Genomic DNA, 27,572 nt, shown 5'->3' with positions numbered 1-27,572 from the left:
CACTTGTGATTTTTTTACCAGGTTTTGGTTAGTATTTGAAGTAGTACACTCGACATTTGAACCAAAACAAATGTGTAAATAAATGGTGCATAGCATACGTTTACACAAGTTACGTAAAATAATTAGCTTTCTAGTAAATGTCTGTGGATTATTTTGTTTTCCTTTAAGCACGTCGAGTGTGACAGAATGCCCCATAGCAGGGTACTTGTCGCAGGGTAGGCAGTACTTTGTCACATGTAATTTTAAAGAAAAAATTAGTAAAGAAAAAATTAGTAAAGTTAACATTTTTAAAAATTACTTTTATTATATTATTTAAAGGGAAAATTACATTTGTAATGGATTTCATAATCAACAACTGTCTTCTCTATTGCAATCATACAATCAATTAAAATGGAACTTAGTAGCCTAATTATACAGACTTAGCCGCTTTAAAATATAATCATCATCATTTGCGTCACACTTTTCACAAACGTATAGAAAACAGAGCCACGTCCGCATTACTCGTGGGCTCACTTTGTGCACTTTGTATGCATTGTATCCCTACTTCATTCGGAACAGTCATCAACTTTGTCTCCACAGACATAGAGCATGAGGCTTCCTCTTCTTCCTCTTCGGATGACTCCAAAGTGGACTTTTTGTTGCGCCGCAATTTTCCTCTTTTTTACTATGTATGGTCCATGACACTTTTTTTAGACTTCTTATTTTCTCGACTTTGAATACAGCTTTTTACTCTGATGGCAGAAGACGGTAAATCATCTGTTTTTCATTCGCAATCAAACCATCATGAAATTTCACAATGGAGATTTTTCGTGTAGTTCTGTTTGGTATATGGTGATTTCTAAGGGAAATTACTCTGCAACATTGAATTCTTCAAAAGCTTGACAACAGATGTCCAAGCATATATTCCACATCCTTTTCTCGCCTATGTGTTTTCTGTCAGCGGCTTTGCCCCCGAAACTACTTCCAAGCCCATTCATCATAAAACGGATGTCACTGACCTACCACGGACACTTTCTCTAACTAAGAATGAAGGGAATATACTTTCCCTCAAGCAACTTTCTTGGTGACCATCTGCCCCCCGTAGGTCGTCGACCCAATCACGAACAATATTGCTTTTGTCGCGTGTCTGTCGTGTGCGCGACGTTTACAGGTGTTTATTCCAGAAGGTGGACTTTCCGTTTAACAATACAATGTTGTTGGCTACAGAGTTTCTCAAGCGCCTTCCCTGTTTTCTTTTCTTCCACCATCGTTGTTGAGGTTAACAGCTACAGGGGGAAGCATTACTTTCTTCGTTGGTATGAGCACTTGGGCAGAGATTGATCTCAATCCGAATAAAAAGCAGATTGATCATGGCATGATCAATCACTCGTGAAAATCATATTGATTTTGCTGTTCATATAAATTTCACCATAATCAAAGAACTAATTTCTATCAAGCATTTTTCGTTTAAGCCCAATTGGTTTAAGACTAATCGCAATCACAAACTGATTTTGCATTTCATCTGAATTTTTCGTTCATGTGTGCTAAGTCTGAACTTGATCACAGATTGACTCCGTATTTGTACGAACTGCACTTTGCTTTAGGGACATCAAATTTATGGTAGACAGGTGCGGAATTTTATTGGAAGTTGGAAAGGTCATCTTTTGTTTTCCAAAAACTTTTGCGACCAAGGTAGGACAACATCTTCCAAAGTGAGTTTGCGATATATATCTTGGATAATTTTTCTTGATCAGCAAATACAAGTAGTATTTTGCCCCTAGCACATATCTCACCCTCAAACCATTACAGATTGCGGTCGTTGACGCCTTTCAAAAATGCAAGAAGGTTTTTTTTACTTATTTTATTTTATTTTTAGCAGTAGTATTTGAACATATGAATTCATTGACTATGAAGAGAGAGTAAAATATAAAAATGCAACAAAGTAAACTATGAAAATGTAAAATGTCACAAATAAAAAATGAAAAGGTAAAATCTACAAATGTAAAATTGTAAAAATATGAAATTCAGAAGGAAAAAATGTACGAATATAAAATGTAACATCTAAAATTGAAAAATGTAAAAACATAATCGGATAAAATGTTCAAATATAAACTGTAACAGTCCAAAAGGATAAAATGTAACACAAGTAAGAAGTTAATCAGTCAGAATTCAATTCAGTCTGTAAGTCCTGTAGATTTTCTCTGACCTTCCAATATTTGTCATATCGTCGCCTAAGAGCAACAGTAAGACATCTAATCCCAGAAATAACACTAAGATATCTTACTGTTGATTTGAGACGACGATATATGTTTCCAGACACTTCCGGGCATTCCCTGAGATGCACCGCATTCATAATAGTGTCGCTGCCGCAATGTACATAGTCTGGGAGCAAATAGTTTCCCGTGCGATTTATGTGATACAGTTATGAGAGTTAGTTTTTCTGAAAGGTATTGGCACGAGGAACACGAATTTGGATGTTGCCAACCTCGAAAACGGTGCAGGGGCAAGGGGGGCGGTTATAACTGTGCTGGGGTGCAAATTGTTTTTCGTTAAATTTTTGTGATACAATTACGGTAGTTAGTTTTTCTGAAAGGTATTGGCACGAAGAAAACGAATTTGGTTGTTGACAACCCAAAAAGGGCGCAGGGGCGTGGGGGGGGGAGGTTATAACTGCCCTAGGGGGTCGGTGGTTTCCTTTCGATTTTTGTGGTACAGTTACGGGATTTAGTTATTCTGATAGGTGTTGGCACGAAGAAAAAGAGTTGGGATGTTGCCATCCCCGAAATTGTTGCGGTGGGGGGGAAGGGGTTTCCGTTCAATTTTTGTGGTACAATTCAGAGAGGTAGTTCTATGAAAGGTATTGACACGAGGAGAACAAATTTGGCTGTTGCCAGCCCAAAAAGAGGTGCAGGGGGCAAGCCCCCCCCCCCCACAATTATATAGGTCGAATCTCAAGAACTCGAAGTTTATAACTCGAATATTCTTTTTATCTCGAAGTTTTCATCGGGCCCCAAACTACTGACACTATTATGGAAATTTCCCATAACTGGAACGTTCCCTTAAGACTTCAAGTTATCAAGGGTCGACTTCATATATAACATATATCTGTACATAACTGCAAATATATAGCTCTATATAGCTGCAAACGTAATACAGCTTGTTTTCCTAATTTGTTAGTTTACAACAAGTTTTCAAAGCTTAAAACCATTAATAATAACACTATAACAAATAAACATCCGAATTAAATTGCATTTCGGAGTTATTAAGAGCTTGCTCCCTTTTCAATGTAAGCGATGTGAATATATGAAGGAAAATGAATCTGGTTAAGGATGATCTTTCCATTGATAAGCGGTTCCTTGTACTCAAAACCATATTTAGGCAATAATGTGCGAGGGTGCTCCTTCTCTCCCCTTGATTTAGAAAAATAATGCAATTGCACATTTTTGATTTTTTTCCTTTTTTCAATACATTCCTTAGTCCCTGCTGAAAAATTCGGAAATGACGACCTGCCTTTACTCCCTTTTTTTTTTTTTTTTTTAATGACTGGCCTGCTTGGGGGTAACTTGTGGCTTAACGAAGGAGAGGAGAACGCGAGTAGCTTGTCCTGGTCACTATTTTACGATTCGGAAATTCTAACACTTTTGATGTAGAGAAGCAAACCTATTTTCCTAGATATCTAAAGTTATTTATTATCAGATTTGAAATTGCCTATCGTTGTGGCACAGCGAGAAGAAGCGACAGCAAAACTCATATTCCAATCAAGCACTTACGAAGCTCACATGAGGGAGGTAGCTGACACAAAATTAATTTTACATGCTGCTGATGCAACTTTATGAGGTGCCTCTACTATTCACATTCACTCACCAGATAGCCAGATACAGATGCTCTTGCATTGACTCTTTGGCGATACCCCATAATAAGCTCCAGAACAGAACATCTTGCATTATAAGGGAGCTGTAAAAAGAAAAGACAAATTGCTCTAAAAGAAAAATCTGCAATGCTTTATCTGGCTTATTTCTTTCACTCACTTTTCGTAATTTAAAAATTGAGGTAGTATGTTCCAGGTCACTCACAATTGAAAGGTGGGACGAACACGACCCACAAGTTGAGTATCAATGGCCTATATAATTTGCAGCACATTTGTAATTGTATAAATTTCCATTACGCGTGCTGTAAGATATTAAAAATTGCAATGTACGCAAAAATTATGAAGAAATTGCTGGCTAAGTGAAGCAAGTTATCGTTCAATTGATTCTCCCCTAATCGGACAAAAGGGGCCTAGTTGAAAAAAAAACAAGGCCTATAAGTGAAAATATTAGAGCTTCAACTTCAGAGGGTTCTCTCTGACCCTCCCCCCCCCCCCAAATGACGGGCCTGGGTAAAGGATACAAATTCAATACTAACTTATTTTCCTCGTCCCAAATCTATCAGAAAAACTAACGTCTATAATGTTATAAAATTGCAACAAAAACCACTTGCCCCCCCCCCCTCCCCAGCGCAGTTATGATCGTCCTTGTGCCCTCCTGCACCATTTTTGGGATGGCAACATCCAAATTTGTTATCCTCGCGTCAATACCTTTCATAAAACTCACAAAATTGTATCACAAAAATGGAACGAAAAATCACTTACCCCCCCCCCCCCTTAGCGCAGTTAAAACCGCCCCCTGCCCTGCACCATTTTCGGGGTTGGCAACATCTAAATTCGTTTTCCTCGTGCCAATACCTTTCAGAAAACTAACTACCGTAATTGTATCACAAAAATTTAACGGAAAACCATTTGCATCCCAGAACAGTTATAACCGCCCCCCTTGCCCCCTGCACCGTTTTCGAGGTTGGCAACATCCAAATTTGTTTTCCTCGTGCCAATACCTTTCAGAAAAACTAACTCCCGTAATTTTTTCACAAAAATTTAACGGAAAACCACTTGCCCTCCTGCACAGTTATAACCGCTTTCCTTGCCGCCCTGCACCATTTTCGAGATTGCAAACATCCAAATTCGTTTTCCTCTTGCCAATACCTTTCAGAAAAATTAACTCCCATAATTGTATCAAAAGAATTGCACGGAAGCTAGACTTTGACCATTTCCTCCTCCACTAACAGTTTGAGGAAGAAAAGATATTTTACCTAAAAAGATGTCTTGCAAGGCAATCATGTCCTGTCTCTATACGAAAAGCTACCGCTGAGTATCTTCTAGGTGCGGCTGGTACAGTCAGATGCAAGAAGGTCTGGGAGACAAGGATGAGTGCCCGTGTTCAAGCACGCTTGTTTGGTTTCGGCTAAAATAAATAATTAAATAAATAAATAAAATTAAAAAAATTAAAAAACTCGAGGTGGGGGGGGGGGGGACGTCAATTTCCAACATTTTCCTGTTAGTATGAATCCAAAACGCGTTTCTTCATACAATCTCGAAAACTCATTTCTGCAGATACTGCCATTCTCCTGCCCTCGGGAGAAGAGTGCTAGTAAATAGTTTTACGATTGAAATGGGACGAAAAATATTTATTAACAATAACTATGGTTTTTATTGTCAATACTATTTTTATTTAAAGGTACTTTTGCCATCGCACAAAATATTACGATGCATTTGAGCAATAGAATCCGTGAAGGTATGAGCAAGATGCCAGGGATTAATTCCTCCCTGTCGGAGCAGCGAGGCGTCTGCTAAAGGATCCTGCAGGCGAAAACAAGGCCATTTAGCGCGCGGTGCCTTTCAGCTTGTCCGGGGTGCGATGCACAAGCCAACTGATTAGCGCGCGTGATGCTCATAATAAACCGGTCTTTAATAAGCGGGCACGCGAACCCTGTCGCTCGGCGCCTACAACAACGTTAATTACGCCCGGCTACGTGTTGTCCATGGCCGATGCTTCCAAGATGGACAGAAATAAGTTTCTTATAATGGCGGGGTTCCTTGGGCGGTGTCCCAAGAAAGCCGTTCTTTTCTTGGACTTTTAATGCCCGCCATTTCGCGGTTAATGTTTTCTTACGTGGAATAGGAAGTAGGCACGTTATCGGTTTTTCCCTTTTCTTGCTCTTTTTTCCCGGTCGGTCTCCCCTCTTCCCCTTTTGGCAATAACAAAGCATTTCTTGCTCTAGATCTTAGCTCAAAATCATGGCTGCGGAGTCGGAAAAAATGACAGACTCCAACTCCAGGAATTTTAGAGCCTTCGACTCCAACTCCTTTAGACCAAAATCAGTGCGATTCCGACTCCACAGGCACTGGCAGAGTTTGCGGACTTTGATGAAAAATGACCGACTCCGACTCCGATTCTTTAAGTTTTATACCTTTGACTCAATGCCGTCCGAAGAGCTGACGGCGCGCAGGGCGAAAGTTTAATGGCGCCCCTTTCCTATACACACAGAAAAATCAAGTTAGTTATAACATCAGTGCATAATACATAATTGAATTTTTTACACATTAATGAACATAACAATCAGAGGGCTATGCATTATGCATAATCCAAATTAAAACGTAAGCAATAAATCTGTTTCTAATATTTGTGAAACTTTAATGCCGCAAAAGCTTTTCGAAAAATGGAAATGTTAAAAATCAAAATATTTATCTAGTAAAATGTTATCCCACTAGATAAAAACAAACAATTAAAACTGAATTGGTTACTCATATTGATCAAACTAAGAAGACGAATAAATAATTTGCCGATTATAAATAGAAAATATATTTATGGAAGTAGATTACATCAAAATTAAGTTTCGATCCAATGATTTTTTTCAAGAGTTTTTTGGTTTCACCTGTACCAACTCAATACTAGCTTTCATATATGTTATAAACAAAGATGTTATTCTTTGTGCATCAAATATTTTTAATTTTTTAGTGAGAAGCCCTCAAATATTCGACAACATCAAACATCGCGCAGAGTTTCGTTTTTGGAGCTCTAATTTCGAAAAATCACTGACCCTAATATTGCAAAATATGGCCTTACAAATTGGGTTTTAAGACTTGAGTTTAAGAAAATATTCGTGCAAGGGTCTCCATGCCGCCTTTCTTTAACAACACAAGCAATGGGTTTGTTGAACGACACTTACGAAAAATTAAAGTCGAATAGCCCCTGAATGCTTAAATTTTTTGAACCATAATTTTGATATTTTGAACAATTTTCCTGGGAAGTGCTCCTTATCCTCTTATCCATAAAATCTTCAAAGTTTGTCTAAAGTTGCGTTTTTGAAACTTCAATTTCGAAAACTTGCACGGGGAGAAGGATTGGATTTCAATCTATTTAAAATAAAATCGATCGGAAACAGTCTCTGAGCTCCCTCCGTTACCCTCACATCAATAAACATGGCCTATAATCGCGTTTTTGAAGCTAAAATTGCGTTTTTAAAACTAAGAGTTTCAAATTTTTGACCGGACACCTTTTGACCTTTTTTCCTAACCGATCAACAAAAAAAAAATCTGTTTTTTTTTTCATTGTGCCCCCTTAAAACTTTTCTCTGGTTACGTCACTGTACGCAGGGGCAGAATTCAAGCAAATTTGGTGAGAACGAGACAGAGGAGAAATGCTTTTTGTTTGGTTCTAAACAGTAATATTCCCAGAAATTGTATCTGCTTCAATGATACAAAGGAAACTAATGTTTTGGGGACTTAGAGAGAAGAATATTTTCGTGCCCTAGGAAAAGAATAGAGAAGCATTGCAATGATTCTCTATTTTGTGTGTCTATGATCTATACGAAATGAGGGGGCGCTACTAATTTTATACAATCGGGGCATTTTATACGATGAGGGGCGCCCCTCATCATATCAAACCCGTCGAAACGAGGTCCGTCGTGTTCCGACGAAACGAGGGGCGCCTTGCGATGCCCCCTCTTTTCGTGGCGCCCGGGGCGATTGCCCCGCTCCCCCCCCCCCCTTGGACGGCCCTGCTTCGACTCCCGACTCCAAATCCTTTATTCCAAAATCAGTTCGACTCCAACTCCGCAGCTTTGCACAAAATCGTATTATTTTACTGCTCACATCTACGAATTTCGAAGAAGATACACATACTCATTTATTTATCTATTTATTTTTTAAATTTTGGTTCGACTATGTTTCAAGTGGGATGTGGTTCTCAACGCAAGTAAAATCACGAACTGTCTAGCTAAAAATCAGGTGATTTGTTAAATGATTATTCACGAATTTTGAAAGCAAAAATTACAAAACTGCTCCCTATTTAACCCAATATGGTTCAATAGGCAACTATACACGGATGGGCAGATGCGGTAGGGACCCTTTAAGTTATCAAAAACAGTCCAAAGCTGCGTTTTGTGCAGTGGTGAATTTACCATGCTTCAAATGTCGCAGTTGCGAAGGACCCCTATGATATAAAGGCACCAAATGGGATTAAAACTGCACCTGAAACAATGCTTACATAAGACAAGGGTCTCTCCAAAATTACATTCTGACTGGCCTCCAAATGTGTTAACCCGCCACTGGTTTTGGGGACCTGTGTATCGAAAAATTCACCACAAAACCACTATTTATGCCCAACAATGATTCTTATACTCCCCCCTACCCTTTTCGGAAGGTATCCCTCTAAAACCAGACGCTTGACCCGCGTCTGGACAGAGCTTGTTTGATTTTGATGTAGATTTTAATCAGAAGGATAGGGATTCAGTCATTAATTTTGTAGGTCAGAACAGGTTGCAGCTATAAGCACGTTGGAGGTGGATTCTCTGAGTATTAGTGTGGTTTTTCCGAGAAGCGAGCTCAGGTCATCTGGGTGAAACACAGCGACCAAGACTAACCAGGAAACACTGGCAAACAATACCTGGAGCACTAGGTCTCGTTTCTTAAACGTGATCTTGTTCCTTTCAATGCTTAAAAAATTACATCGAGTGTCTGAACAGCTATTTGCGGCGGCCCTGAAATAACTTCAAAACAAATTACACTCCATCCAGTCTTCTATAATGATTCAAGTCATCAAAAATCACCGGATGAGAATAAGTTGTAACAGCCTTGTTTCATATTGGTCACACGAAATACAAATATACACCCATCCATTCTGTCGCAAATCCTCTCTCAATGCACGTGGAATGTCGATTATGGAATTTTGGTGCAAAAAAAAAAAAAAAAAAAATTCATGGCGTGATTTCTAAAAATATTTACTATAAATATCGTAAGAATGCGTTTGACCCCCCCCCCCCCCACGTAAGGGTATTTAGAGATTTTGCCGACCCCCTCCCCCTCGGGACCCTAATGTAATTAATGAATGATCACTTATAGTAATAATTATTCATTAGTAGTGAACATAGCTGAAAACTTTTAGAACTACAAAAATCAATCACAAAGTTCAGGTTAAAGAAGTCATATAAAATGTTATTATTATTATAATACATTCTTTTTCTTTCTTTCTTGTTTTTTTGGTAAGGAAACCATTTTAACGGGAACGTTGAAGACCGGTCAAATTTTTTTTGCGAACCCACCTCCGGTTAAGGATCGCTGCCCTTAAACGTTTGTCGTTAATTCCCTTAGAAAAAATTAACTAAGTGAAATTCTTCGAGAAAAATTCAAACTTGTGTGAGTTATGTGTATCTGATGATGCAATCGCAATTGAATCTCCTAAGCGACGCCTAGAGACTGTCTCCGTTTAAGAGAAACTCCTCGATCAAGACTCTAATTTTTTTAGTGTCCCACTGTGACAAAACCAAAGCTCCTTTGATTTTGAAGCACAATATCGAACTTTACTGCTGCTTCATTCCCAACAGAGTTGGAAAAAACGTTCTCAATGAAGATGGGCCATTGAACATTCCTATGCTGAAAGTGTGGAACTCTGCAGTTGCAAGAGAATGTGCCTTCGTTATCTTTTAATTAAGTGGAAAAAACGAGAAAATAAAAATTAAAGCATAAATTGAAAAAGTTGCACACACGAGCTTCGTTTTTAAACTGAACCCCTTTGCTGCAACGAATTCAAAAAGTCGCTCTCTTTGGAATGCTAGACATCTGGCATACGCGGAGAAAATGAAAGACAAAAGCACTTTAAACAAAAACAGTAGATATGAAAATAGTCAATAGAGCGCATTAGAAAGAATTTAAAAACTAATAATAAACAAAGAAAAGCCGAAATTAAAGATTAACATAAACTACTAAATTTAAAGTTTAACGTTTTTGCTATTTATGATTCAATACACAGACCTGTAACCCCCCCCCCCCCCCCCCCAAAAAAAAAAAGCAAAAGCGATTGCCGATTCTAATAGATTTTTAGACGCTGATTTCAGAAAAAATTGTTTAAAAATTTCCTCATGTGTCATTTTTTCAGAAATTGATAACTACTATAAGAGTTTCCGTAGCCCCGCCATTCGATTGTGTTATAGTTAAAGGAAGGAATCAGCATGTAATGTCATAATTTGTCGTTAAGGCAAAAGCTGAAGATTTTACCACTATCGCTGGGTCAAAAATATTGGGAAAAAAAAGCAATTTTTAAGTTAATTAATGTAATGTGTCCAAAAAATTTGTTTCATCTGAGTTTTTTTTATCTTATAAATAGCTCTAATTTGTGGAAGGAATATGTTAAAGATCATCATGACAATTCAGCTCTCATCATAAGAGAAATTTCATAACTGTATTAAGAATACTAAACGGCAACAAGAGCTTGTCTGAATTCACCCGGTCCTTTTTGTTATATTTCTGGAGATTGTAGTGAAGAAGCACTAAAGAAATAAGAGATTTTGTGAAGATAATATTATTATGTAGATTTCGTTGTAAAAGTTGGTGACCTGGTAAAGGGATGGGCTTCGCATAAAGTGTATCACCGTAAGTGTAGAGGATTTGAGAAAGTGGCCAAAAGGCATGAAACAGTCTTTAGGTTTCTATAACCGACTTCAAAAAAGGAGGTTATGATTTCGTCTTGGCTTTTTATGTATGTTTTCGTATTATTCCTAGACTACTGGACCGATTTGAAAAATTATCTTTTTTGTCTGGAAGGGTATACTTCCCAGATGGTCCCATGGTAATTTCGTCTGATGGATCGGATAAGGGATCCCGGAGAAATCCAAGAAACTTTAAATTTCACACCTTGTGGATACGTAATGTCACTGTTGATGTGTGAATAATTTGTGATAGAAATGGGTGGTCCAGTCACCGATTGACTTGAAGGTAAATTTAACGAGAGAAAAAAAATCATGTAATTAAATAGGTATTGTTTTGTTAAACAATACTTATTTTTTAGAAAGCAGCGGTTGCTTTTAGCCTATTGCTATAAAAGTTTTAGTTTTCATTACTTTTTGTACGTCAAAGAAGGATCATATCTTGTAGTAGTCCAGCAGTATTTTGCATTCAGCTCGATGACCCTGAATCTGCCATTCATGGCAGAGATATCTCTGTGAAACGTTTTTCCCATGCTCATAGCTCACAGCTCTATAGTTTTTTAGGAAAATTATCCTGGAGGAGTGGATGAAATAGAGTTTCAGAGATGTACATTGCATCAATCGTCACAGAATTTCTGCAGAACGTATTTAACCAACTGTTTTTAGTTCTCGTCTTCTCTGCTGCTGGGAAATAGTTGTAACACACCTTTAAAGGTTTCCTATGTGTTTGTTTTCTTCTCTTTCAAAATATTTTTAAAAAACAGCAGTTTTTCATAATCGCACGTATTTGAAGGGCCATTAAAATTTCTCTCTTTAACCATTGCTTCAATATGCAGGTATCTTGGAAATATCCCTCTAAGGTATTGAAAAACTATCTTTGTTCACAGCTTTCACGAAGTTCTTCATTATTCCTAGCGGAATGAGCATGGGTGAAAGCAGAAATAGGCTCATTTTGGGCATTTCTCTCCTCGGAAGTCTATTTGCGTTTTATGTAGTGCGATTTTCTTTCGCAGTGAGGGGTCGGAGTTTAGAACACAGCCAGTTTCATGGGGGTGCTTCTTCTCTGCCGGGAAAAAAGTGTATTAATGAACTTTCACTTCCCCAGTTTGCTCTTTATTTTGAAAAATAGAGCTAATGTTGACTTTTTATGGTGATTTTCCTGTCTTACTTTGAGCCGGATGGATTTTTTGCTATTGCGTAGTGATAATAAGTAACGTTTCGGAATTTGTTTACAATGTATATTTAATATCAACGAACCAAATACTATATATAAGTTACTTCTTACCGTATGCAATCACTTTTTCGTGACCCGAATTTTGCAGGCTTGTGTTATCAATTTTCTTATTTATCGTTCCTCTATAAAGGTGAACGTTTTTTACTTCTTAAATGGCTCCAGTTTTGAAATTTTACTGCGGTTAAACGCTTAAAACTGCCACAGCATGACAAAGTCATGAAAAAATGCCTAGAAAGGTAATCTTGACTGTGTGAGGCCTGAGTTCACGAAGGAAAATAACTCAGATGGCAATGGGGGGGGGGGGGTATCTGCAAGCACGACAAGAGGTCCAGCCAAGTCGGAAACTAGGAGCGCGATTCGGAATCAGTGTAGCGTAAGTTTTATACTTTCTATGATTCGAGTATAGAGTAGCATAAGTTTTATGGGGGCAGAGGGCTCGGAGACCAAACTAGCAAGAGATCCGTCTTGGTTTTCTGCCGGCTATCGGATGCTGATCAGCTGCAGGCATTTGAGATACTTTCGAGGGGAATTTAAGCTGAAATAATAGAACAACGCTCGGGATCGTCCTGTTTCTTTCATATCTTGTGAAAAGAACCAGCCACGATGTCCTTTTTACTTTTTTTTTTTTTGATGGCCTACCTGGAGCGAGTTTTTGCTTTGATTTGCTTCTGCAATCAAGTCGTGATGCGATTACGTTTCTTTTATTGCAATACCTTTTGGTATACAAATGATGTTTCCACTTCAAGGTCATCCGCCCTCTCTCCATGGTCAGCTTTACCGCAGAGGTCATGTTTCCAGCAATTTAAGAAAACAGACAAATCTTGTTTTCTTTCACTCGCAAAATCTCTGTATAAAAGTCTCACAAGTCCAACTTTTTTTATGTATGATATCTACCTCTGCATTCACTCTAAGTTCTTAATGTTCTTATAAGATGCATTAGCAGCCCTCCAATGCGAGTCATCTTACTAGTCGAAGATTAGTTTCTGTTATTTTGTGTTTATACATTTCTATTTGAAGTCAGCGTATTGATGCATTTACGTGCAATAACGCGCGACATGATTTCCGTAATGTTGAACTGGATATTTAGTTCAAGGTCTCTTGGTATTGCGTACTGTGTCGTGTAATTGTCGTTAAATTACATTATGTAAAAATTAATTTTCACGAAGCCACGGAAATGTTATGACGCGGGTGCAAAGTATCTATCCCAAACGCCATAAGGTAATCATAACGACATAAAGTAGTTCTACTGTATAGTTCAGACGCGTCATGCTGAACCTTTTGCTTTTACCCTTTACTTCGTAAAGCTAACGCAGTCGGGCATAACTGTTCTTTTATGCAAAAATATTACCATCCTAGAATTTAAAAATGGAGCTTAAAATCAAGGATTCTCTGGGGTTTAATTCCTGCCCCCCCTCCCCCTCTGAGCGGCTCAGGCATGAAAGTGTTTTTAAAATATTCATCCCTCCGTTCTGTATTCCGGTAAGATAATAATTGATTTGTCAACCGAATTTCTTAAAATAAATTTTAAGAAATTTTTTATTTATAGTTCTTTTTTTTTATCTTGATGATTTTGTTAACTTATTTGACATTAGCAAATGAAAATTATATCGAATAACAATGTAGAAGAAGTCACTTGTATTTATCTGCACTCCTTTTACCTTGAAAAATCGGTGCGAATATAGGTGGTAAAATTTGCGCGTGCTGTTTACTTTCATGCTGACTGAAGGTGCTTAGCAAACAGCACCTCATCACTTCCCGCTTGCCAAGTTACATATTTCAGTAAACAAACGCGGGAAGTGCTGACGGCACCTTTCCTGACCCCCCAGTGCCTCCCCTATCGGGAAGTCCTGGAGAACCGTTCAAGACAGCATCAAAAAAACATAAAAGCCGCGATCCATGGAGAAAGGAACACAAAAGACACGCGAACAGAGGGGGCTGAAGGTGAGGAAACCCCCTCAGCAGCTGTTTTCTGATCCCCGTGTTACCCCTTCTCTAAAAGAAATAATATCTAGGAAAAAAAACTGAGGTAAGAAAAAATCCGCTACTTCTCGAATATAGGTCAGAATTCGTATGTGCCGCCAAATGCGCATGCCGGGATTTCGCGCATGGATGAGAGGGGGGGAGGGGGGGAGAGATCTTCAACTAGCGCACGCGCGTCGAGTTAGGTCCCGCGCGCGCCTCTTCTGTTCTTTTTCCCCTCCTCGCCCCGATCGTCTGCTTCGACGCGTGCCTCCTCAGTCACGGAGCATCGCGTCGCGAAGAGAGGAAGACGAACTTTTCTCGAGAGGAAGTCTCTGCGCGTGTTCTGTTTTGGAAAAGTTTTTGGAACGACAGAGTCGTCTTATGTGCTCCCGTAGTTATAACAGTGTTGAGTTATAACCTGATCAAATGGTGGCGTTTTTCGAAGGACTATTTAACATGAGAGAGAACTGTTGTTTTCCCTTGCACCTGCTGAGAAAACAAAACACAAAAGAACGTACAGGTGAGACATTCCATCATATCAACAAACGGTCGATTTTTCTATGTTCTGGTTTTTAATTGTTTGCACGGAAACTTGAAAATATGTATCAGTACTGCAAAGCTCACTAAGAAACGTTTAATCTTTTTAAATGTTTTTTTCAATTTACTTTGTAATTTCATACGATAATAATAACTCCTTCCTTTTTATAAAAGTTCACCTATGCAGTCCGTCTTTTGTTTGTTTACAACTGTTACGTTCATAAATTCATGCGTTATTAATAATTTTTTCTCTGTGTTTTTAATGAAAATATTGATTAGAATTAAATGAAATAGAATTGAGCACGTTTTCTGCTTTAGGAAATTTATAATGGACACTTTAATTACACGCACCTGTTTCATACTTGCTCTCAGGGGAAATTGAGGGTTTTTTTGTATGATAATTTCGCCTAAAGAAATAACTTGTTCTTGTTTGCACTTACTGTAAAAGTATATAAGATTGTATAAATTAAGGCTTTTCATCAGACCTGTTCAATTTTGTGGCATTCTATTTCTGAATTGTTTTTTTCATGTTTGAATCTACTGTTTTCTGATTTTTTTTCCCATTCGCTTAAAAACTTTTTTTACATTAAAATTCTTTTTCTTAATAATTATTATTTACTACACTGTGTATCTAAAGTAGAAGTTGAAAACGAAAAATGTGTAAGTAATACATTAATTTATTCGATTTTTTTTTCATTTTTATAGCGTAGATAATTTGTATGAATGGATGAAAACAAGTCTATAGGATTAAGAATTGCTTTAATTTATTTTCCCCCTACATTTCAATACATTGTTTAACTCTGATATTCATATGGAAAATATTGCATCCATTTCCCCTCTTTTAATGTGTATCATTTCAAAATTTTCTGTCAGTACTTTTAATTAATTGTAATGTAAAAAAAAGTGCCACATGCTGTTTAAATTTCCGTAAATAGAATTTGATAATTCTTAGTTTAGTTGCATTCCTGTTTGAGGTTTTACTTGGCATTGAAAAACTTTTCATTTATGACATTTGCTTTAGTTCTGTCTTTAGAGAGATGAAAATAAAATTTAAGTATTTCACGAAACAATTTCATAATTTCAGCCATCACTACATAATAGACGTAATTTTAACTCAGAAAACAAATGTTGCTGATGAACTATTTCAACTTTCTCGTGATCCATAGACGTTAACTGTTTTACTTCAATCATTTTCATCATTTGCATGTGACATGTGTGCGCGCATCAAGTGAACATTTCATCAGTTTCATTAAGAAACAAAATTCAACTGAACTATGCCTAGATTTGTTTAGATACTTTTAACTGACTAAATTCCTCTTTTAGTGGGATTAGTTAAAATAGTTTAGAAATACTTATTTTGCTAAATCCGAAATCGTTGTATAAACTGATGTAATAACCAATATTTATTTTCTTTCGTTATCATTGAGGTTTTGCGGATGTCTAGACGTCAGGGGAAAACTCAACATTGGGTCTGTCCCACCTCCTCACCATCTGAATGTGTTCAGTTGACCTCGCCCTTCTTTCCCTTTAAAAACACGAAGAGTGATACTACGTCGCTGTTTGTCTTTATATGTAAACTTTTCAAAAACACGCTTATTTGAAAACTGCACCTCCTTTTGACAAAAACTGAGATGTTCCTTAACACTTCAGTTCTTTTTTAGAATTATTTTTTATGCAGTATAAGTCTCGAATCCCAACAGGTTAGAGTTTTCCTGTTAAAACTGTCTGCATGTTCTTTGATTTTGCGAAAAATGCAAATAAATTGACAGAATCAATATTTGCGAAAATATTTCCAAAAGAAACTGTTTAGCTTTAAAAGCAATTGCCAATTAATGTTTCATTATGTATTTTGTTCCGTAACTGAAGCATTGAAAAGATGTGCTCTCTTTTTTGGCAACCTTTTTATTAACCCTAAATCGATTGTTTTCCTTTTTTTTTCTCTGTTTTTTTTCTTGAAAAGAAGTGCATCGTTATTTTGTGCAATCTATTATTTTTCCAAGAATTATTCATTTGCATTGTGCTAATCGAAACATTGTTCTTGCAAAGAAGCTTTTGAAAAATCTTATCGCAATGTAAAAGTGAATAATTCACAGCCAGAAGTTGACTGCGTTCTCTCTTTTGTTTATTTTATATGTTTGAGTGAAATTATGGATAAAATTGTATGATCACATTTTTGATTGATCAAGATGCTAGCAAATTTCTTGTTGGGAGCTATAGTTTATTTTCCACTGTTTTAGAACAAAACTGTCCACTTCGTGCAATTACTGTTACCCAACGCCTCCCTATATAAAGAAAAAAAATGCTTTTACAATAGCAATGTACCATTACAATGTTTTGTTCTTTACTATTTTCAAGAAGTTGTGAATGAAACCTCACTTGATGAAATGAATGTGAACTTACGAAAGCGCTGTAAATTGCTCACTGACAAAACATTGATTTGCTCAATTTTTTAAATTAAAACATTTATTTAAATTTTATGCATACCCAAAGAATTTTCAGTATATGTATAATTTTAGTTTTAGGAACTGTTATTGAACTGCACCTATTATTTTTAAAAACTTCATAATTGCAGCTATGCATATTTAAAATGCATCAATATTGCAGACCATAGTGACTTTATTCTTTTGCAGATGATTTTCGCTTGCTTTTTTTAAACAAGACTTTTTTCTTTCCAAAAACTACTATACATGTGAATTGAAATGTTTTTTTTTTTAATTAAATATAGATTGCGAGATGGATGTTAGTTATGTACTGTCGTGGGTTGGTAATAGGCAGTAACTGCAAATTTTCCTTTTTTTTTCGTCATCTATTTTACGTTAGCTTTATTGTAAACTAGTGGTACCCGTACGGCTTTGCCCGTAATAGAAAATTAAAAGAGCTTTTGGTTCGCCTGTATATTTACAAATAATGTATGGTGAATTTTCTCGTCAATTGGCTTGTACCCATGTTACGGTTCCACGTTATGATAATTTCGTAATTTACTCGTCCATCTTATGATATTTTTGTTCTTAAAATTGGATTGGAAAAAGAACCACATCGAATTTTCGAAAAATCACTTCGAGGTGCATACCCCCATGGTACAAACTAACTTTGTGCCAAATTTCATGAAAATCGGCCGAACGGTCTAGGCATTATGCGCGTCACAGAGATCCTGACAGACAGAGGGACATTCAGCTTTATTATTAGTAAAGAAGCTTGATTATTTTGTTTCCGCTAAAAAAAAAAAAAAAAAAAAAGCTGGGGGAAAAAAAACGTTTACATAATTCCAACATTTCTCTATTGCTAGCACTGAATCCAAAACGCGTTTCTTCAAATGTCTCGAAAACTCATTTCCACAGATACTGCCGTTAACCTGCCCACGGCAGTATTCACGAATATGCGAAAGCAAATGGAAGGAATTCTGTATTCGTTGCTATTAATTAAATTGCAAGCATTTCTATTTTGAAAGGAGCACATTAGAAAAGAGACATACCAATTTAAGGGACATTTTTTCAGGTTCCAGTCTCTTCAAATCGGGTCTTGCATTCGTTACCTCCGTTTAAGACACAGTCACTTGGGAAAATTGCAAAAATAATGTAGAAAAAAATGAATGAGAAATATTAATTTTGCTTTAAGGTCCACCTTTTGTCCGAAAATTAAATGGTAAAAGTTTGACATTAACATGCACAAAGAAGCAAGTTATTCTAAAATTCTTTTTGAAACGTTTTCCCTCTCAGCAATTTATTCATGTTAGGCCAGTGCCGACGGATAGTACACGACCCATGACAAGCTTCGTATGGGAAACTTAACATGTAAGGTCTAACTAACTCAAAATGTAATGCATTGCTAATTGCATGACATCAAGCAAATCCATGTAACAAATTACTTCGTTATTTCCTAAAGTTACAAAACTTTGCTGTTGCCAAATTTCTAATTAAATTTTAATTTCTTAAAAAATTAATTTTAAATATGAATAATTCTGAAGGTTTTTTAGCATTATATATGAGCACTAGTGGTAACCGCACGGCTTTGCCTGTAGTAGAAAATTAAAAGGTCATTTGGTTCGCCTGTATATTTACAAATAATGGTTGATGAATTTCTCGCCAATTTCCTATGTTCATTTGCTTGCCCATTTTACGATTCCACGTTATGATAATTTGATAATTTACTCGTCCATGTTATGGTAATTTGCTTGGTCAAGTGTTCTTAAAAGTAGAATAGAAAAAGAACAAAATCGAATTTTTGAAAAATCGCTTTGAGGTGCACACCCCCATGCTACAAACTAATTATGTGCCGAATTTCATGAAAATTGGCAGAACAGTCTAAGCGCTATGCGCGTCACAGATATCTAGACAGAGATCCAGAAATTCAGCTTTATTATTAGTAAAGGTTTTCATTGCTTAATCTTTAATATTTTTAGTTTACATTTATTATAAAATTATAATAGCTTTATACAGCATGCATCAACTAATACACCTCCGAAGAGGAGACACCTCTAATTAAAGGACAAAATGGCTCGTCTCCATAGTACCCCTCACTGAGAGGTTATACTATGTTTTCGATAAATCCTTACGCAAACAATCATTCTCAATTAATGAAAGAAACAATTTAGATTGGGTAGATTTTGCCTTAAAAAAAGCCTTGACGGAGAGCTCGTATCTCCCCCATACTTAATGGAATGCCACTTGTTAAGCCTCCCCCTCCTTCAAAAAGGCGCCTTCCCATGCTTCCTATCACTGCTTTCAATTAACGGGAGACTTGAGACGACAGCTCTCCCGTCTTAAGACAATCGGCGAGAGTGTAAAGGTAACCTCTTATCTCGAGATAAGTTGTTTGCCTTTTGTTTTAAGACCGACTGATTTATCTCGGTTCAAAAAAAATAATGGTTGCAATAATGCGTACCTGTCTGTCAAAAGCAAAGAAAACATTATCGATACATTTCTTTATCTTGATAAATTAGAAATTTCTCGTGACGCGGTGGAAGTGATTGCTTTCTCACTGCGCTAATCAGTTGATCGTCTTTGTGGTTTTTTTTTTCCCTGCATGCCTTATTGCTGGTTGGTGTTATTTTGGTACGAGGAGTGTTCTATGAAAGTGCTGTTGTGTTGTTTTGGTGTCTTTTCTTAGAAGACACACAAAAACCTACACACACACACACACACACAAAAAAAAAAAAAAAGTACTAAGAAGAAAATAAAAAGTAGGAGAAACGAAAGTTCATCAAAGTTAACTTTTATACGGTTCAATAACTAATTTGGCAATTAAAAGACTTTAAAAAGTACACATGAGGCAGTGAGATGCGAAGGGATGTAAGTGCCAAAATTGAAATTTTGGAGATAACCAGTACAAAAGATAAGTGAACCTCTCCTCTGTTTCGGGTCAAGAGAATGTATTAGTATCCCTGGTAGATGCTCCTATACAGCATGATTTAGAAAAACTTTTCAATGAATGCCAACCTAGGACCTAATCGTTAAACGTGTTTTACTCAAAACTTGAAAATGTCCACTTACATCCCTTTGCTTTTCACTGCCTCATATAGACGGTATTATTTTTTCAATTTCATTGGAATGCGATTGGGAATTTGATCCGTTTATGACAATCCTTTGCTGAGGAAAGTAGGAATACAGTTAGTTGGTAAAAATCTACCAAGTATATGATTACAAACTTTGAAAGTTACCCCGTATATGTATTCGTGAATACATCGATTCGTATGAAGTCTGGCTCTTTAACTTAATTTTTCGTGTATAAATCTAATAACATTTCTTCGAAGGGTTTTTTTCCCCTTTTTTAAAAATTTTCTGAGGATTAGCTGAGGAGCATGAAATGCTAAGATGTGCAAAATACTGTTGGACAAGCAGCAATGCATTTCCTGTAACTGATCTCAGTGGCTCAGTCAAAATTTTCTCCTGCGGGAGTTGGTTTGATTATAAAGAGTCAGATTTTTCTCCCATGACTGGTTATAACAGACCATACGTATCTTACCATAGTAGAAAAGAGGAATTGTATATGGAAAGCAATCAGTCTTCCTGTGAGTGTTTTGCCCTCAAACCCTCCTTGCAGCGTTCCTGACTGAGCTTGCTGAATGTCCAGACTCTGGCTGTACAATAATTTATATTTTGATGCTTCAATGATAAATTTCAGTTCTCAAAGAAACCAATAAACTTTAGAATTCACTAACTCAAAAAAAAAAAGTATAAGTAGATAAAAATTTGCTTTAGAAAGTAGGAAGTTTTCTAACTCAGTTCTCTGCTTTTTGAAAAATAAGGCTTCTGCATTTCTTCAACTAAAACAAAAACTTTAACTTGAAATGTTCATCGTCAAAACAAGATTCAAAATATTTAATTTTCAATCCAAAAATACTTGCAAGTAAACAGACAGCATCTAACTCGAAAATCTGTCTTAGAGCCAAACTATTTACAGACATCTGTTTAGAACGCATGTGCGAAATTTCCGATCTCAAATCTATTTTTAACGCATTTAACTTCCATGTCGTGATTATTAAATTCCCTGAACATTTAAAGCAGATTTAAAATATAATTTGCTCAAGTCGATCATGAAATTTCGAAACTCAATGTAAGCAAGTTCCAGCCTCTGATTGGACGAAACTGTTAGCTCCCGAAGGCATTTCTTACGAAATGCCGAGTATCTTGATATGATTTGAATAATTGATGGAGCATTGTCGGAGTCAAAATACCTTGTGGCAATTCATCTTGAGTCCCGATTTGTGCGCCGTTCGCAAGTCTTCTCCATAGTTTGCTTCATTCGGAGAGTAACTGATCAACTCAGGGCATTAACAATCATTTATTGAGCAAAGATTTTTTTTTCCTTGCTAAAGGAAAAGTGTAAAATTGTGTTGTTTTTAGAAATTAGCGACTTTAAATACTAATTAGCACTTGTTTAACGTTGTAATGGGTTTTTCAGTATGAGTTATTCAGTACTTCAGCTCAAAATCTAATAATTGCTATTTTTGAACTAAGCCCCAAAATAGCAATTTTCAGGTTATTGCTACAGTGTAATGTAGACTCTTAATCCGCATCCTGTCATAACAACTTAATTCAAAAAAATAAATAAATAAATAAATACATAAATAAATTTAAAACAATCTTTTATAATTATTTATCAGTGTTTTAAGAGCGCGAGTGGTTTTAGACCATGTACCAGTGTACCATGTATTTATCAATGTTTTATATTCCCTTGCATGCAACAGACCAAACGTTTTTATGCTTTCCTCCAAAGTAGTGATAAGGCGACTTAACGTTAGTTTGGCTTTGAATTTGTATTTTGAATCAAAGTAAAGATCTTTTTTAAAAACAAATAACAAGATGGGCTATGTTGAAATTAGCTTGTCCCGTTGAACCACATCAAACGCTGTAAGCTCAGCTCGATTAACTGGGTCAACTAATCAAGCTATGGTTAAACTGGACAAGTATTTTAATTTTCAGCTCACGGTGGCAAGGAACAAATTCTTTCATGGAGTGCTTTATTTACTATATAATGTCTATTTTCTTATTAGAACCTTTCTAAAAAAGTTAAAATAAACTAAGAAAAATAATTCATTCTACATTTTTTAGCACATTTACTCCAAATTCTTTTTCCTCTCTGTTGCCTTGACAACGGTCGTTCCTAGATATCCAATTGGACAACAAGCATCTCGAGAATTGTCCACTCCCGCAGAACCTCAAAAAATATCATTGGAATGCGTTTTTCGACCAATACCGGAAGTGACGAACATAAATCAGACAAGGGAAGGGTGTAGGGTACTTAGTATTTTATTCGATTGTCCGATTCGATTCTTCCATTTTGCCACTTCGCTAAATAGCCACTCGGCCGATAATAAGAACAATTTTTCCTCTAAAGATGAAAAAAATACTTCTCAAAATATCCGATAATTCAGCAAATGATCATTATTTATCCTGGAAAGCTATTCACAGATAGGAAGGTGTGAATTTTTATTTTTTGAAGGTTTTTTGTTTAAAATTTTTCTTGTGTTTGTTTTATTTGTAATAATTATCTAAAACTTCTTTAACGCTTCTCACTTTTCTCTATGTTTGTAGCGAAAAGTGTTTTGGTGCACAGAGAAATTTCAAATTGCATTTCTGTAATTTTCGTAACTATATTGAAAGACACATTTTTCAATGAACCGCTTAAATAATTGGTTTCTTGTTATTTACCCGTTGTCGATCTTTGAATCAAAACGAGGTGCAACCTTTTCTCCTTTTTTTCCAATCCCCCCCCCCCTTTTTTTCTTCTTCTTCTTCTTCTTCTTTTTTTTTTTTTTTTGCAATTTTATTCATTATTTCCAATTTTTTTTTTTTTTAAATTGTTTTAGCTTCATTTTAGCTAATCTTCACTGAGATGGTTTTGAACTAATTCGTTCTTTTCCTTTTCATTAAAAATTAATTGCTAGTATTAATGGTCGAGTGTGGTTGTACAGATTATATATTTTTTAGAAAAAAACAAGTTCAATTGAATTTACATTTGTCCGCTTGGTTCTTCTCACTGCCTCAAAGGTTTTGTGGAACTTCAAGTTCTTCTTAAGTGATTGAACCGCCCCCCAGAGCGAGCCATGTCCTCTAACTCTTTCTTTTATTGAATATGTTTTAAGCCCAAGGACTTATTAGTCATGGATTAATTTTCGACATAGTCCAAACATTTGAATTGCTGTTTAAACTTCTGTTGTTTTTTTTAACTGTAGAAACTTTAGAATTATTTTACAACATCGTTTACAATGAAATTGGTGTCACGGTAAAACTTGTCTCTATAAAGTCCTACAAAACAAAATTCTTTTAAGTAAGTTTTAAATTACTGCGCAAAAATGAGTTCATAAAGTTATCCTTCGATTCCATAACTGCCCATTCGAAAATGCTGAGGTCCTGGTAGAAGTTCAGTTATTTCGTTCGAATTATTGGCTATAAAATGACGTGCCGACTAAAAGTGTTATAACTGAGTGTGGTGGACATGGACAGCAGAGCAATGTTTGTTTTGGTCACTCAATATTCATCATCGAGCTGTGCTCTTTATCATGCAAATCGTTGGAAGTTTCCGCGCAAGAATTCTCTACAAGTAGGGACCACCTCAACTTCCCAAACAAAGCGTGGCTAGTTTGCTAATAGATTTAACGCATCGGAAGGAAGGCTTATTTCGAAAGAGCCTGTCCGCCGAAGGGGGAAGGATTTTGTTATTCTAATGGGTTCGAAGGACCACCGGCCACTCCAGGCCTGCAGCATCGTAATTGGGCATCTCCAGAACTCGCGAAGAGTTTTCAAAACTAGCCGAGGACTGACCATTAAATCTCGTGCCCCTGGACTCTTCTCCAGTCGCGATCCACGCTCATTAGCACTGCATGTTAATGATACCTGTTGGCAAATTGGCTTGATTTTCGTTGAAGAAAGTCCGCGCGCGCCGATCTGACCACTTTGCATTGCATTACCCGCCAGTGCTCGCTTTAATGATCGCGTTCCATTCTTCTCCTGCCCGTCTTGAGGGGGTCGGCACCCGCCCCCTCATCGCACAATGCGCCCTTTGCCTCAGAGGCGTTGATTTCAGAAAAGGCAGTTCATTTGGAATTCGGCCGTTCCGAACTGGAAATGAATTGAACTGACCCTCAGTGGACGGAGGCTATTTTCTCTTATTCATTCGTGATATGCCGCTCCGGAATGCTTATGAGGTCCTGACATCTCCATATATGAATTTCGAGGACTTCAGACATCTTTTGTGACCGAAATTTTAGCATTGAAATTGATATCTCTGTTTTCACACCGAAAAATCTTTGCGGTTGTTGCAAAATGTTTGCTAAGCACTTTAAATAATACCGTAAACGTAAAGAAAGTTTTAAGCTCCTTCGATTCATAAATAGAAAATGCTTGCTGCTCTTCTGTTTAACATCCATCGGGAACTTATTTGAAATATCGATAAAGTTCGTGACTGTTTAAAATACTGAAATATTCAATAGATTTCTAAATAGTTTTAACTGCTTGCTGGGCGGTTGCGTTACAATTGCAAATTTTTGAGAATGGGTGATGATAGTTTCAATGTTGAAACTCTTTAGAGTTAATGTTGTGCTATGTACTAAATTAAAAATAATTTAGTGAACTCAATCTTAAAAATAAGATAAGTGAGAGCATTCGCAGATGTTTGTCCGTTTAATCTAAATCTGTGCTAAAAATAAAAGTAGTACACTCAAAAATATAGCAAACAATTTAAATAAAATTAAAAACAAAATTTTATTGCTTTCTGCTCAGAAATATGTATTAGATAATTTAATTTTAATGCTTTTAAAAAGAATTTTTGCTGTGCTTCTTTCGAGAAAGAAAGATCAGTGCTTAGAGTCCTTTCGCATACCATATTTTAAAAATTGATGTATATTTTTATTGCATATAGCTCGAAATGTAACCTAATGTAATTAAATTTCACAAGCTTGATCTAAATATACAAAATTTCAAATTTCAAAGAAGATGAGTCTAGTCTTTGCTTACTCTAGTGTGACAGTCAACCAGCCATGAAATTGCAGTTACGTTTTTAATTAAAGAAGCATGTACTGTGTTGAAATATTTAGTTTCTTTTGTCATCTGCATCGTCGCTCAGTAATAAAAAGAGAGCAAGGGAAAACTGCGTAAAAAAAGAATAAGAGAGGGCCAAAAATTTTCAATTATTTTGTTTATTAAAACTTCAGGAAGACGAAGTAAAAAGGAACAGTAAATTTCTAATCTATCATAAACCTCCCAAGAGCTCGAAACCTAGGGGTAAAAAAACACTTTTGCTCGGAATTGAGAAAATTATATTCTATAACACCTGCTAATGCTATTTTTCACATTTTTTCCTCGTCCAGCTAATTTATAAGGAAGAACACAAGGAACGGAAAAAGGCAGCTGTAATTAAATAATTAAGAACCGCTCTATGGAAAAAAACACAATGAAGTCTCGATTAGGCATTTTAATTATCGAAGTCATTAATTGGCCAATTTGAAGCATTTTTAATTAGCCCACTTTTTCCAAACCGTCTTATGTCACCGAGATTACAAATTAGCAGTCTTGATTTTTAAAAACTCCGTAAGCTAAGGAGGCGGTTGTTCGCTTGGTTGGCCCTTAATAGGCCGTCGCTCGATAAAATCTATAACCGGGAGGGTGCCTGTTTTTGGTATGTAAGGGTCATGTTTTATTGTGCGTCCTGGAGTGTCGATATAATTAGCCAGAAGCTGTTATCGACACTGGCTTATGCTTCCCCCCTATGCATGGCTAATCATTAATTATTCACAGCGTTCATTGGTAAATGAGACCTTGGATAATCTACTACACTATTAACCCGAGTCCGACCGCCCGGAAAAGTTTTCTTAACACTTGAGCGAACGCTCGGTACTTCTTATTAAGAAGCTTGAGGAGTGCATAAAATGTTCCAGCATGTAACTTTTAGAACTACTTTGGGAGATGTCCTTTACTTTGATTTCACGTCTGTGTTATTTCTTAAAATGAAATTATACGTTAATTTGAATAAGTATATTGCGTAATTAAATTAAAATTTTTAAATTACCGTAGTTGAATTTTGACAAAAATTTCCTGAGATTTCAGAGATTGCCTTAATCAATATTTTTTTTTTGGGGGGGGGGGGTATGTTCCGAAAAATTTACCCCAGACACAGAAATTTTGCCCGAAAATTGCACTTTCACTCAGGAGTGTGCACAGAAATTTTGGGGCTCGTCACAAATGATCTTTACGTCCCCTATACATATTGTTTACCCTTACATCTCTACATATATTTCACCTCATTTCAACAATCTCGGGCCCCCTTCAGGCTCGGGCCCAGTCCAACAGGTGTCCCTTCTCCCTCTTCTGTGCACGTTCCTACTTTGACCCCTCCCTTTCTGTTGATGAACCCCTCCAAAACCAGAAGCTGGATCCGCCCTTGGGTGAGGGGAATCATCTCAGGAACTGCACTATTATTTTTGAGTTTTTAAACGCCAACTCTAAGAAAGCTAAATTTTGTTCACATTTTTATATTTTTTCATCTTACCGGGTTGATTGTCGATTAATAGCAGAAATGGCTCAATCAAGCGTAGGATTTAAAAAAAAAAATTTAAAGACGAAATTTTCCTTTACGATTGAAGAATTCTCGAAAGTGAGCAATTCATTTCTTGAGAGCATGGGCCTAGTCAGACAGGGTTTCTGTTTTGTCCACTTTTTTGTAAAAAGTCCGGGACGGCGGAAGAAATTGGACAAAATTGGACGAAATGGACAAAATGAAAAATCAACGATTATCCATACATAAATTTGTTGTAATGGTATAATAAAATTAGTACATAATTCTGATACATTATCTATTATGAATTAAACATTTTATTAAAATAGAACAGTTGTTAACTTTAGAATTTAATAAAAATAAACTTAAAAGAATTTTTTTATTACACATTGGTGCAACAAATTTTAGATCATAATTTACTAAAAAGTAATAAAATTTAACAATGAGAATAAGCTATTGGACGAGATTACGCTATTATATATTACAATAGTAGAAATTAAACTTAATGGAAAAGTTAAATGAAATCCTTGGAGACATACATACAAAACGAAGATTTATAGACTAAAAACATTTTACTGTTATATTTTTCGAGTTTTTATTGATGTCACCCCATTGTAAAATATTTATGTACTCCGCATGTTTTTATGGATAGGTTAATGCAGGGCTGCCCACCCCCTAAGAGCAAGGGCGTACCCCCCCCTAAATTTCGTGGAGCCCCCCCCCCCAATTAGAAAAATGCCCCTCAAAACAACCCTTCCTAAAAATGTCAATGGCGTAGTCTGCGCCATGGCCCTAAGTGGACATCCCTGGGTTAATGTCATACAAATAAAGAAAAAGTATTACTTTAGTAGGGTTGTGGGTACTCAGAACAGTGTACCGGAAGAGGCTATAATGAGCAAAGGGGTAGATAGCTTTAAAAGGGCCATTAATCTTCATTGGGCACTAATAAATTGACTAGGAACCAGGGTTCGTTGATTTAAATCAGCATGATTTAAATTATGATTGAAATCATGGTTTAAATCAAGTGATTTTTTGAAAAAAAATCATTGATTCAAATCAATTGAATAGGATCATT

The 27,572-nt window shown here is 36.3% G+C and overlaps 1 protein-coding gene across 1 annotated transcript in view; it reads left to right on the top strand.

Moving 5' to 3' along the window:
* The first annotated feature begins 14,284 nt into the window (after positions 1-14,284).
* Positions 14,285-27,572, top strand: part of LOC129221633 (homeobox protein prospero-like) — a 194,093-nt gene continuing 180,805 nt past the window's right edge. The window contains exon 1 of the mRNA XM_054856158.1: positions 14,285-14,489. The gene's annotated coding sequence lies outside the window, so the exon portion shown is untranslated. The remainder of the gene's footprint in view (positions 14,490-27,572) is intronic.

This window comes from Uloborus diversus, chromosome 4 (assembly GCF_026930045.1).
Source record: "Uloborus diversus isolate 005 chromosome 4, Udiv.v.3.1, whole genome shotgun sequence".
Lineage (NCBI taxonomy): Eukaryota > Metazoa > Arthropoda > Arachnida > Araneae > Uloboridae > Uloborus > Uloborus diversus.
Note: the sequence above shows the minus strand (reverse complement) of the source record. Positions and strands in the feature narration are given on the sequence as shown.